At 43.2% G+C, this 12,390-nt stretch overlaps 1 protein-coding gene across 1 annotated transcript in view; it reads right to left on the bottom strand.

The window, feature by feature from the left end:
• LOC310702742 (uncharacterized protein) overlaps positions 1-12,390 on the bottom strand; it is a 601,527-nt gene that overhangs the window by 567,561 nt on the left and 21,576 nt on the right. The gene's annotated exons all lie outside the window — the stretch shown is intronic.

The following is a 12,390-nucleotide window of genomic DNA, read 5'->3' as shown; positions in this document are numbered from 1 at the left end:
GGACTAGCTGTCCGTTATTATTATTTTATTTTACTTTTGGTTAAACTGCATACCTACAGCTAAAGCTCAGCAGCAGAGCATCTGCCTTGCATTCAAAAGTTCCCAGGTTCAATTCCTGGCACCTCCAGGAAAGGCTGGGAGTGACTCCCTGTCTTTAACCTTGCAGAGCTGCTGTCAGTCTGTGTGGACAATACTGACCTAGGTGGAACAGACTCAATCTGAGACAGCTCCCAAAGTTCCTAATCTTTTAGAACATCAATGACCTTGCATCAAAATGTGTGTCACAGATAAGGAGAGCCACGTTGGATCGTCACCAGAACGTCTGTTGAGAGAACTGAGAGAGAAAATGGGTTATCCAGAAGAAAAGAGTTAAGAAGAAAAGAGAAGGTTTCAAAAATAAAATGAGGGCAGCATATGTATTATTTATTATAAATTCAGAAGCAAAGTGAAGAGTTATGACCCAGCTTTTGGAACAGTGAACAGAGATGCAATCTTCCAATTGGCTGCCAGTGATGTCAGACCTGTCCTGAATGAGCTGCTTATGTTAAGCTATCTAAGCTATAACTTTTTTGTTGTTGGTTACATATTTCACAGCAGAGTAGAGCCCTTCTGGGTAGAACATTTCCAGGGGGTTATTGAGCTCCCCAGGCTGGTAAGGTCAAGCCCCTCCTTCACAACATGCTAGAGGTATTTCAGAGAGTTCACACCAAAGCTACTCCTGCCTGTCAGGACCAATTGTGCAAACCATTTACATGATTGCCTAAATTGCTTTCAGCTCCCATTCAGGGTACGTAAGAGAAATGTTGAAGGGATGCGGTGGCAGGGCATTGTCAGTGGATTTATCCAAGGATTGAGTCGTGCAATTAAAGTAGCACACGTTTGTGTTTGTTGACTTTGCGTGGACTAGTTTGGTGACATTCATTGTCTGGGAAATGGTTTGTCGGCTTGTTCTCTATGCATTCAAGACACCTCTCAAGAGATCATTGCCAAAGTCAGCATTCCCAAGGGGGGAGGGGGGACGTTTTTTGTCAGTGTTGGTATGCCATCCGCCATTTTGAATGAAGTCCTTGTCAACATTTGGGCACCAGATGCCATGCTGAATCAAGATGAAGGACCAAATAAACCACAATTAAACATTAGTGCACATGCGCACACACAAAAATTGATTTGGGGATGGGTCAGGTTTTTCCCAGGCTAGGACAAAGCCCTTCGTTGGGGTGTATAATGATTTCTGGCAGGCGAGAAGCCTGATAAATTAGCAAAGACTCTACATCAGTTTTATACAAGTTTATTTAAAAGAAAAACACCTTCAGAGCATGGCAATCTGCCTGCTCCCATTAATCTAGTTGCTCAGTCTGACTCATCGTTCCTCCCCCAACAGGAAGAACGCCCAAATCCCGCCTTTCGTCTTTCCCTTCCATTGCTCTTGGAATCTCTCTAATCGCCTCGTTTACAACTGCAGGGCTGAGCTACCTCTTCCTCAGAATAGCCTCCAACAGTGTCTTATCTGCTGGTTGCCTGGCAATGCCTTGGTCAACATCCAACTCTTCCTTCCTTTGGGAACTAACTGCTTCTTCTTTAGAAAGAAGGGGCCCTGGGCTGTTCATCTAAAATCAGACAGATAGCTCTCACCTACAGAGCCTCTTCCTCAACCAGCTCAATCTCTGAGGCTGACTCTCCCGGTGTGCTCGGGGGGGGCACATTCCTGACAGGGTGCGTGTTCCCAGTAACAGTAGCCAGCATCTCCAATGGTCAAGGATAATGGGAGTTGTAGTCCAGTGTCAAACTGGGAAAAGAGAGAGGAGGGGAAGATATGATTGACAGTTGTCTGCAATTAGTATAATAGAGGGTGAGCGATGTAATGCTACTACAGATCGATCAATTTAATTATTTCTGCCCTTATGCAGGTTCTTACAAGAGGTCCAAAACTCCATCTTCAATCATCAATATCATTCAAAAGGTGTCACAAGTTCCAAATTGCAGGCCTTTAAATCTTTTAACCTAAAATAAGTCAATCCATTCTTCTGTATTTTGCATTCCTATAGCATCAGCCATTCAAGGGCGAACGAGAGACAACCATAGTGCAAATTTTTCCCTTTGAATTTTGTGCAGCCATATAGCTATTATTTCTTCCTGTGGGGCATGTTTATAAGAACCAGTAACCATGGTAGGGCTGCAGGCATTTTCCACCTCCAGGCAATATTTCCCCTATTAAAACCATAGGCGTAAACTGACCCCTGTGTCAAATTTTGGAATGCCCCAGGTTTTACTCATTTCATGGGAAAGGCTCTAAATGCACAAAATGACTGAAGAAGAGAGCTGCTTTGTGAAACTAAACGTATTCTGTTCCATGTTATAAAATGACTGTCATGCATTTTTGCAGCGCTCCTCAGCCAGGGAATGTGGCAGTTTCAACAAACTCGCATTTGAGGTAGTGCTTTTTTAGATAGTTGCATATAGATGCACGTGCCTTTGAAGCTTCCTCACAGAAATACAAAGAAGATGTTTTAACAACTGGCAACTGTTTGGAATGGAATGCAGATGTGAGAACATATGGCTGTAAGGTGTGCTTCATGGGGAAGTGATACCCAGGGCAAACATTTTAATATATATATTTTAGCAAACCAACTCTCCCTGCACTTTGACGTAAGCTGACTGTTTGTGCTACATTCTGACATTTATGTAGGGAAGGGGCTTCTTTGTCTTACTTTGGAGATGGATGGTGAGAGCCTCACAAAAACAGAACACACATTTTTACAGGAAGTTTAAATCAACTTCCATTTTATTTTCTTTCTTTTATTTACACCAGTTGATGTGGGCCTCATTTGGGCCGTTGCTGCTATTATACTGCATTGGTTCAGTTTATGCCGAACCCTGTATGCACTTAAAAAATAGTGGTTTTTTCTAGGCAAACAGAAAATTATCGTAAGGTGCACCACACCCATTAAAATCAAAACTAGGTTTGCTGTTGGGGCTGTAAAATGCCCTTGTGCTCAGTAATATTGTTATGAGGAGGGGTCATGGATAAAAGAGGCTGGGTCCAGAAATATGTCTTAAAGTCAGTCAAACTTGCAGGCCAGGTCTGTCTATATCTTCCTTTGCAAGAGAAATTACCTGGAAGATAGAGCAGAAAACATTTTTTCCTGAGGAAAATCTCTGAAGTATTTCTTTTTCTCACCCCCTTAGAAAAAGAAAGTCACTTTGCATAATTTTCTCCAAATATTCTCCAACTGCTGTGGAATGATGCCACTTCTCAGGCACTGCGGAAAATGCAAAATGGTGCCTAGGCTGCCAACACAGTTGCTGCTGCTACCACTCGCAGTACCCGCAAAATGAAACGAAACCTGAGGAGGAGGGAACACATTTGTTACTAGTGTGGACCCCGCCACACACACACATACACAAAATGTTGTTGTAGAACTTCTCTCCACCCTTGGAGAATCTGGTCCATTCCTCTGCCCATATGGTGAAGGCTTTTGAGAAGCTTTTCAGACACAGCTCTACTGAAAGGAGAAATATTATCTTCCCAACAGCCTATCATCTAATGATTATACACAGTACATCTGTGTCTTTGTGAAAGGTGACAGGCTGTAGTTTTTGAGCTAGTCAAGGAGACACAGAGAGAGGGCTTCACAGATTTTTGGGCTCTTTGAGGAGCATTTTGGAGGTACTGGGCTGCCTCTCTGAGATTGTATGTGGGGCAGTGGAATTTCCTGCCACTGCAGCATTTAAGCTGTTTGCCTCCACTTATGTTTGTAATTAAGCTCAAATATGGAAGACACGCCATAAGTCTTCAGTGACCTCCGTCCATGTAAAACTAAGCCCAGGTAAGTGTTGCACCCTTAAAACTTCTCACTCCACAGAGAAAACCTAACAATATACGTTACAATTTAAAACTATAAAAGATGGTGAGGTTTTAGTTTTTTTGTCTACAGCAGTTGCTGGCCAGCTTTCCTCAAAGTACCCAGGGCAGTACTTGACAGAAGAGGTCATGCCATCTAAATAGAGTTTGAATAAAATAAATCCAAATAAATAGAAAGAAGATTAGTTATTATTAATTTTAAAGAATTAAATTCTTCTTTTTTTCATCAATGGTCTCCAAGGAAGCTTACATACAAAATTCAATTAGAACAATGCATCAGTACAGATAAAAGAAAGGATTTTTTCATATAGCACATAGTGAAACTTTGGAACTTGATTCCACAGGAGGCAATTATTGCTATCCCACACTTTTACGAATTTTTATTTTTTTAATTTTTATTAGTTTTCAAATTCGTATAGAACCACAAAGACAAACAATTAAAACATCCATAATATTAAGTAAAAGGCATACAAAACCTAAACATATTGAATAATCACATGATATGTGATTCATGAAAGGTTTCGCTAGACCTCATGGAGAGAGATGCCTTCAAATCTAAAACTAAACTATATGAAATAAAATCCTACTATACTGAGTAGAAATGACCAGAGCCTTCCTGTTGCTTTGGGACCTATAACTTATGTGATATATTTTGTAATAACTAAAAATAACTAAATTCCAAAAATATTTATACCGTAAGGATAAAGGCAGATTTTTTTCACCATTTCCACTCCTGTGCTGACAGCTACCAGCATCCATGCCAGAATCTCCTTTTGGTGAAATGTCTTCATAATATCTGTATTAGTAAGGATAATTGGGGGGGGTGAGTATGTGTTTTAATAATCTCTGATATCTCCTGATAAATTTCATTTCAGAATAGAGAAACATGTGGGCATTCCCACCAACACATCTAGTGCCTTCTCCCACACCACTTTCCTTATCACGAAAATTCCAGGGAAATTGGAGGGAAACAGATCTGTGAATGGATCTGCTTTCCCCACCCCCCACCCCAAAAAAAGAATAGCAACCATCTGGAATCACCCTAAAATTCAGAGAGAGAGAGAGAGAGAGACTGTGATAGTTGGCAAGAAGGCGACTATAAGGAAAACCTGGAAATGGAGCAGCTCCACCTAGGGAAGAATTAAATGCCATGCATGCTGCAATTGCTTTCAAATTGCAGCTTTTCCCCTCTAGAGGGATCTGTTTCACTACATTTGAAGCCTTCCACAGCAAATGGATTTTTTTGTGTTGTTTTGAGGCTCTCGTAATTCAATTCCTTATGTTCTGCAAATGGGATCTATCAGATCTTTGCATTCCTGTTCCCTCCTTGTGTGTTCCAGCTGATGCTTGCTTGTTATTATTGCTTTTCCCGTTACTAGAAAACCGAAGCTTTCCTGAATGTACGCAAGTGAAAGTACGGTGAATGCAATCATGACAAGCCGCAGTGTACATGGTGCTTCCATTCTGTTCCCGGGTGCTTTCAGAATCATGCCCTCTTTGGCAAGGCTGCCCATGACTATTGGCAAGACCCAAAAGTGACTCCAGTAGAGGCATCTGGTCCCAGCTCTGCTCGCTCTACCACAAATTTCCCACACCTGCACCTGACTGATGTCATGTGAGCTGTCCCTCTGGCTAGGTTGCAGTCACATGACCTGCTCCAGCTAATCAGATTTGGTGCAAATGGTGCTGGCATTCCTTCCTTTTTACATCTTATTGTTTGGCCAATTCTGTTTCAGATGTTAGCAGGTCCTGAGGGATTCTTTGTTTGCATGTGTGTCGGGGAACACGTATGCCACTTTGATACAGAGTTGTCACAGGCCGGTCTGTTTCCTTGCTTGCTCCATTTCTAGTGAGCTTTACTCCAAGGAGCTCAAGGCAGCACACGGTTGTGGTGTGGCAGGGCGGCAGGGCTGGCAAGACAAAGACAACCTGGAGGAGGGAACCTGCAGCTACTGGGGGTCCGCAGGACTCGGGTCAGGAGACTGCAGCACCCTGTGGAAATTGAAGAGCCGTCAGAAGGGCTGAGGGAAGAGGGGCTAATGGGAGAGCAAAAAGACAGCATGGAATACCTGGAACCAGGGCTTTTTCCCCAGCTGCAATTCAGTTCCGGCACCCCTCAGGTTGGCGCTATTGCCATAATAATAATAATAATAATAATAATAATAATAATAATAATAATAATTTTTATTTATACCCTGCCCTCCCCAGCCAGAGCCGGGCTCAGGCCGGCTAACACCAATAAAATAACAGTAAAAACATAATAGGGGGAAAAGAGAGAGAGAAGGGGGGCAATTTAAAATACAGGTTAAAATGAAATTTAAAATGCAGCCTCATTTTAAAGTAGCTGATAAATCAAGAGCATAAGGGGAGGAAAACATAAGGGTCAGACTAAGTCCAAACCAAAGGCCAGGCGGAACAGCTCTGTCTTGCAGGCCCTGCGGAAAGATGTCAAGTCCCGCAGGGCCCTAGTCTCTTGTGCCAGAGCGTTCCACCAAGTCAGGGCCAGTACTGAAAAGGATATGGCCCTATTTCAGACCAATCTAACAACCTTGTAATCTGGGACCTCCAAAATGTTGTCATTTGTGGACGTTAAGGTCCTCCACGGGTCATACCAAGAAAGGCGGTCCCATAGGTACATGGGTCCATTATAAGAGAACAAGGGAGACGTTCATTGGACCTCTTTTTCTAAAGGTCCCTGTGTTGCCTGCCTGGAACACAGGGAAGAAGAGATCAGCCATCCAGCACAGAGGGGGTTCAGAGCCTGGAGGAACCCAATTCCCCGTCTCTGCTGTCTCCAAGAGCCAGGCAGGGGATTAGGAGGGCAGAACAGCTGGGATGGCTGGTAGAAAGGAGCACCAGATGGAAAGTACATGACTCGCTGCCACCCGAATACAGTTAAGAGTCAAGCCAGCAGTTGGAACTAATGAAGCCAAGACCCAGGTAGTGAGTCTCAGCCCAGCAACTAAGGGCAGAAGTGGAGAGATAGCAGGCACTCGGAGTCACCACAACTTTCTAGGCTGCATGCATGCTCAACACGAGAGACGCACAGGAAGGGGACATCCGAGACCAAGAGAGGCAATGACAATGGAAGGAAGCAAGGAGAGCATCGCCTGGACAGTGGAGGACCAAGGAGCTGCTGTGTCGCTGGATGGTGACAGATGGCAAAGGCAAAAAGCATTTCGGAAGAACCATTGCTGACACCTAGGAACCACCAGGGGCAGGAAACTACATCATAGCTAGCCAGTGCGCAAGAGCCACTGGCCCTGGTATTGAGGCTGAGAACACCTCTGGGGCCCACGGATCTCAGCATGGAACGCCTGCCAGGACACATGCATGGTTCTCCCATTTCACATCTTGGTCTTTCAACAAGGCTGCAAGGTTGGCTAGACTGAGAGATGGTGGTCACTCCATGTGCTTTGTGGACGAGTGGAGAGCTGAACCCTGGTATCCTGGGTTTCAGTCCAATACTCTGACCACTACACCAAATTAACTGCATGCCATGGCTAATTTCATTCAGGCCAGTGGCTGTGGTATGACACAGGAACAAACATCATTGGGCAAAATTCTTCACATGCTTCACATGATTCCCCTGAAAAAACAGCAGGAGACAACTGTATGTTAGTATCCCACCCACATGAAGGGGGCTGCAATATGTCCCACCCAAATTTCATCACTTTACTCTCGCAATTTTCCACATGAAGGGGGCTGCAAATGCATTCTTTTATGGAATCAAATAAGTGCAAAACATGTGCTATATTACATCTTGTGAAAGCTAAAAAAATAACGCAGAAATTAACAGATAGGAAAACACAAGGGAAATGAAATAAAAGGCCCTGTGATTGTGGCCTGAAAACAATTATTGGCCAGATATGGATGCCTGGATCTACAATCTCAGCAATCTCTTCCAGACTGGCATTCCACGCAAATATTCTCATTAGTCTGTCCAAAGGGCAGGCAAGACCTCAACTATTCCTCCGTAAGTTCTGAAGAATCCAGGGTGCTTATTCCATGGCCAGCCGATGATAGAAAAACATCTTACCTAACTTTTGGTTGTGAGTTTATCAAGTGTCACCTCTAATTACTTGGTCTTTGATTTTTTTTTTTTTCGTATCTCAGCTCTGACGCACTTCTGACATCAAAATGTATGTAAATGCTTCTGTCACAGCAAACTCTGCTACCTTTGAGCTTATCCTAATTAATAGGTAATAATCATTAAAGCTGTGACAGACTAAGAACTTTTTTTCCAAAACATGGAATCAAGGACGCTACCACTGATCTAGTTTATTCAGCAGACAGAACAGAATTTGCTTTAGAATGTATAGGACTGTGAGATAAACAAAAAGGAATTTAAAAAACATTTTTTTTCTCATAACACTCTGTCCTATTAATTCTGCAAAGTGAAGGATTTATTAACTGTGGCCAGAGTTTTCTGTTAGGCCTTCTTGATACTGTCTACTTAAAGGACCATGCCCTTCCATATTATGATAATTCATACTGTAAAAATGGTGACTGGAATGACCTTAAGCGCAGGGGAGGGGAGCCTTTCTGTGACCATAGTCCTAATTACAAAAGCTGTCTCCACACTTGGGTGTTAGTGCATTTGTGGGTCCCTTTTTCCATATATGCATTTGTGTGCCTTCATCCTCACATGAGTGCTTTCCATTTTATACCTCCTAAATCTGTTTCGGTGTTTCCTGTTTATACCAGTGATGCATTCTGGGGTGTTTGTTTTCAGAATGAGCTGGTTTGGATGTCACAGTTAGTCAGAACATGGCTTACCATGAGTCCGCGCAAACGTGCTGGCTCCCAATTAATAAACAGCAGCTTGTAGTCCGGCAACATCTAGAAGGCCACACCTTACCTGTGCCTGATCTAGAAGACCCAATTCATCCTCCCATAAATGCACAGCTTGCTGGTGCCTCAACCAGGGCTGACATCGCAAACCCGTCCAGGTGATGGACAGCCAGCTGAACTGAAAAATGGGAGCCTCCCATAACGGCTTGTGGATCATTGCCTTGCTATGTGTGTGTGTGCTCAGCCAAGGCTGAGGAAAAAGAAGGGCAGCGAAAGAGGCTCCATTCAACAGGATCCACCAGCACTGTGGTCTAAACCACTGAGCCTCTTGGGCTTGCCGATCAGAAGGTCAGCAGTTTGAATCCGTGCGACAGGGTGAGCTCCCGTTGCTCTGTCCCAGCTCCTGCCAACCTAGCAGTGTGAAAGCATGTCAGTGCAAGTAGATAAATAGGTACCGCTGTGGCGGGAAGGTAAACGGCATTTCCATGTGCTCTGGTTTCTGTCATGGTGTCCTGTTGCACCAGAAGCAGTTTAGTCATGCTGGCCACATGAGCCAGAAAGCCATCTGTGGACAAACGCCGGCTCCCTTGGCCTGAAAGCGAGATGAGCGCCACAACCCCATAGTCGCCTGTGACTGGACTTAACTGTCCAGGTTTACCTTTAACCTTTACCAGAGGGTGGATTGTGCCCTGGGCGCTCTTGGATCATTTTTAACACTTTGTCTGCTATTTAACCTTCCCAAAGTGCCAGTTAGGGCAGATCTAGGCCATAAGTTTGAAGTGTGTAACTTCCCACAAAGAATTTTGGGGACTGCAGTTTGTTAAGGCTGCTGTAGCTCTGTGAGGGTGGAACTACAGTTCCCATGATGCTTTAGGGGGGTAAGTTGTGTGTTTTATTATGTGCACTGAATGTTCCATTTTCCTGCTAGGTGTGCTCCTCCCTGCTTTTCCCGGTGACATCTTTCATCCTGCCTCAGGGTCATGAGGTGTGTTGATCGTTTCTTTGCTTGCTCTGCAGTCACATACCAACCCTGCAATTACTGAGTTTTGTGCTGCAAAGGTGTTTTTTTCAAATGTATCTGGTGACTGGCCTGGTGACTATAATAAAGTGGGAGGGTGAGGAAAACCTCCCTCTTATGTCCCCTTTCTCACAACCTTTAAACCTTTAAAGTTTCTAGTTGAGAAACACACCTCTCTCTCTCTCTCTCTCTCTCTCTCTCTCTCTCTCTCTCTCTCTCTCTCTGCAGGCTGCTCTTCCCTTTTATCTCTGTGTCATCTACCTAGACAGGTCAAGGACAGGTCAACATCATGCATTTAAAGCATAGCTAACACGCATTTAAAGCACATAACTTCCCCTGAAAAATTCTGACAACCATAGTTTATTAAGGGTGAAAGGAATTGTAGCTCTGTGAGGAGGAAACTACAGCTTTTTTGTTAGGAATTGGACATGGAACACTAGGAATTAGGAATGGGTGGATCTGTCAATTTCAGTTTCTCTCAATATCTCATTTTTCCAGTCTTAAGCTCAGTTCTCTGAATTTCCACATCAGTTTACAATTTTTCCCAAAAAACAAATATTCTCATAAAAATCCATCAATTTTTTTCTACAGATTTATCCGAGTATAGCCCTTTCTCCTAACACAATGCATTTTTTAATGTTATTTTTTACTAATATGTGTATTTTTATTTGCACTTTACCCTCGCATATCCATTTTATTTTACACATTGCTTTTGACTAGAGAACTGCATTGCAAAATTTGGAGAGGTGCAAATTTCAGAGGATGCTTATCTTTCGGTTTGCCTGTTGTTTCAGAAATTGTGAATTGGGTAGGTTCGCCTTTAAATGAGTGTTGAATGGAATTCCTTCATCATTCCTAGTATGACAGTTTTTAAGATACTGAAATGCCCTTGTTCCACATGTTAGCGGGGGACTCAGGAATGTGTTTCTGTTTGTTGTTTAGCTTCAGATGCTTCTTGATAAGCAGGAGATGCTTAATAGCAAACAAGCCATAATTCAGACATTAACATAGACTCCAGTTTTTCAAATACTGCGCTTTAATGCCTATATTCTGAATATCAAAAAATGTTAGTGTTAAGAGTAATGCATTGTCACAAAGTTGTGACTATGTGAATGGGAATTTGTTTTTCCACGTGGTGAGGGATCTCCATGCAGTTCTCCATGCAAATTCACTCCAGAGGGAACCTCTGTCCCTTATCTGTCACAAAAATAAGTCACTTAGAAGCAGTCAAACTCTGGCAGCTGTTGCTTCACTGTCCTATCTTAGTGAAATCAGGCTTTTTGGAGTCAGCCCTGCAGTTGACAGTGTTGATAATCAATTTCACTGAGTCATCATATCAGCTTCCCTCCACCTCCCTCCCCAAAATTAAAGGAACAATGTGCAAATTGCATATTAACCTGATTTATTATTTTTTTTAAGAGCGGAAGAGGAAAAACCTGGTGATTTGCTAAATTCAGGAGAATAGGACAAAATAATAATAATACACCACCTTTGCAGTGCAGCTCAAACTGTGCAGCTATTCAAAGATGGGCAGTGAGTCAGATGGTGCAACAATTAAAAATTGGTTCCATTTAGGGTGGCCAGATGCAAAGAAAATACAATTTCCACCATCTATCTGAGACACAAATTCCACATGATGATCAGCTGTATGACAATCTCCTTAACACTCCCTGTGCATGTTGTTTTTTGATGCTAAGCAACGTCAGGGGCTTCATTCAACGGCACGATGAACTCTCTCTGTGTGAGACAGACAAATCGAATTATTAAACCCTTGATCTTTCTGTTAGGAGAAGGACCATGATTCAGTGGGAGACCACAAGGTCCCAGCATCTCCAGGTGAAGTGTGGGATATTCCCTTTCTAAAAACCTGGAAATCTGCTACCAGTCAGTGCAGACAACAATACTCTGCTAGATGGACCAATGGCCTGACTCAGTAGAAGACAGCTTCCTTTATTCCTATGTTGTTTTTTCAATCAAAATGCCCTTCAACTGCTTTTTCACATGTGTGGGGGGGGATTTTTTACACACACAGAGAGAAGACAGGATGAAACAGTTTCCTTGCCTCTTCCCATTCTTTCTTTAACTTTTTTATTTTTCAGTTTTTTTAAAAAGACAATGTCTGCCTGACTTTTGATGTTTAAAAAGCATGAAAAGGAATCACACAACTGCTCATCATGCATACAGTGGTGCCCCGCAAGACGAATGCCTCGCAAGACGGAAAACTCGCTAGACGAAAGAGTTTTCCGTTTTGGAGGTGCTTCGCAAAACGAATTTCCTATGGGCTTGCTTCGCAAGACGACAATGTCTTGCGAGTTCCTGCTGGCTTTTTTTCCTCCCCCCCCCCCTTTTTCTAAGCCGCTAAGCCACTTATCAGCTGATCCGATCAGCAGATAAGCCGCTAAAAGCCGCTAATAGTGCTAATCCGCTAATCTGTCAATGGGCTTGCTTCGCAAGACGAAAAAACCGCTAGACAAAGAGAATCACAGAACGGATTCTTTTTGTCTTGCGAGGCACCACTGTACTTGGAGCTTAGGCATTTGGGGTGAGTTTACACCCTACTAGGAAGGAAACAAGAGGAGCAAACAGAGGAAGGCACTTGACATGGGTCTCGCTCTTCTTCAACCTGTTGCAAATGTGTCTCAGGTTCATTTTTTAATTCTATGAGCGGGGAAATGCTGGAGGAGGGGATGTTTTCTGCCTGAACAAGTAGCACAGT

This window comes from Podarcis liolepis (genome assembly GCF_965112155.1).
Source record: "Podarcis liolepis genome assembly, chromosome: 3".
Taxonomy (NCBI): Eukaryota; Metazoa; Chordata; class Lepidosauria; order Squamata; family Lacertidae; genus Podarcis; species Podarcis liolepis.
Note: the sequence above shows the minus strand (reverse complement) of the source record. Positions and strands in the feature narration are given on the sequence as shown.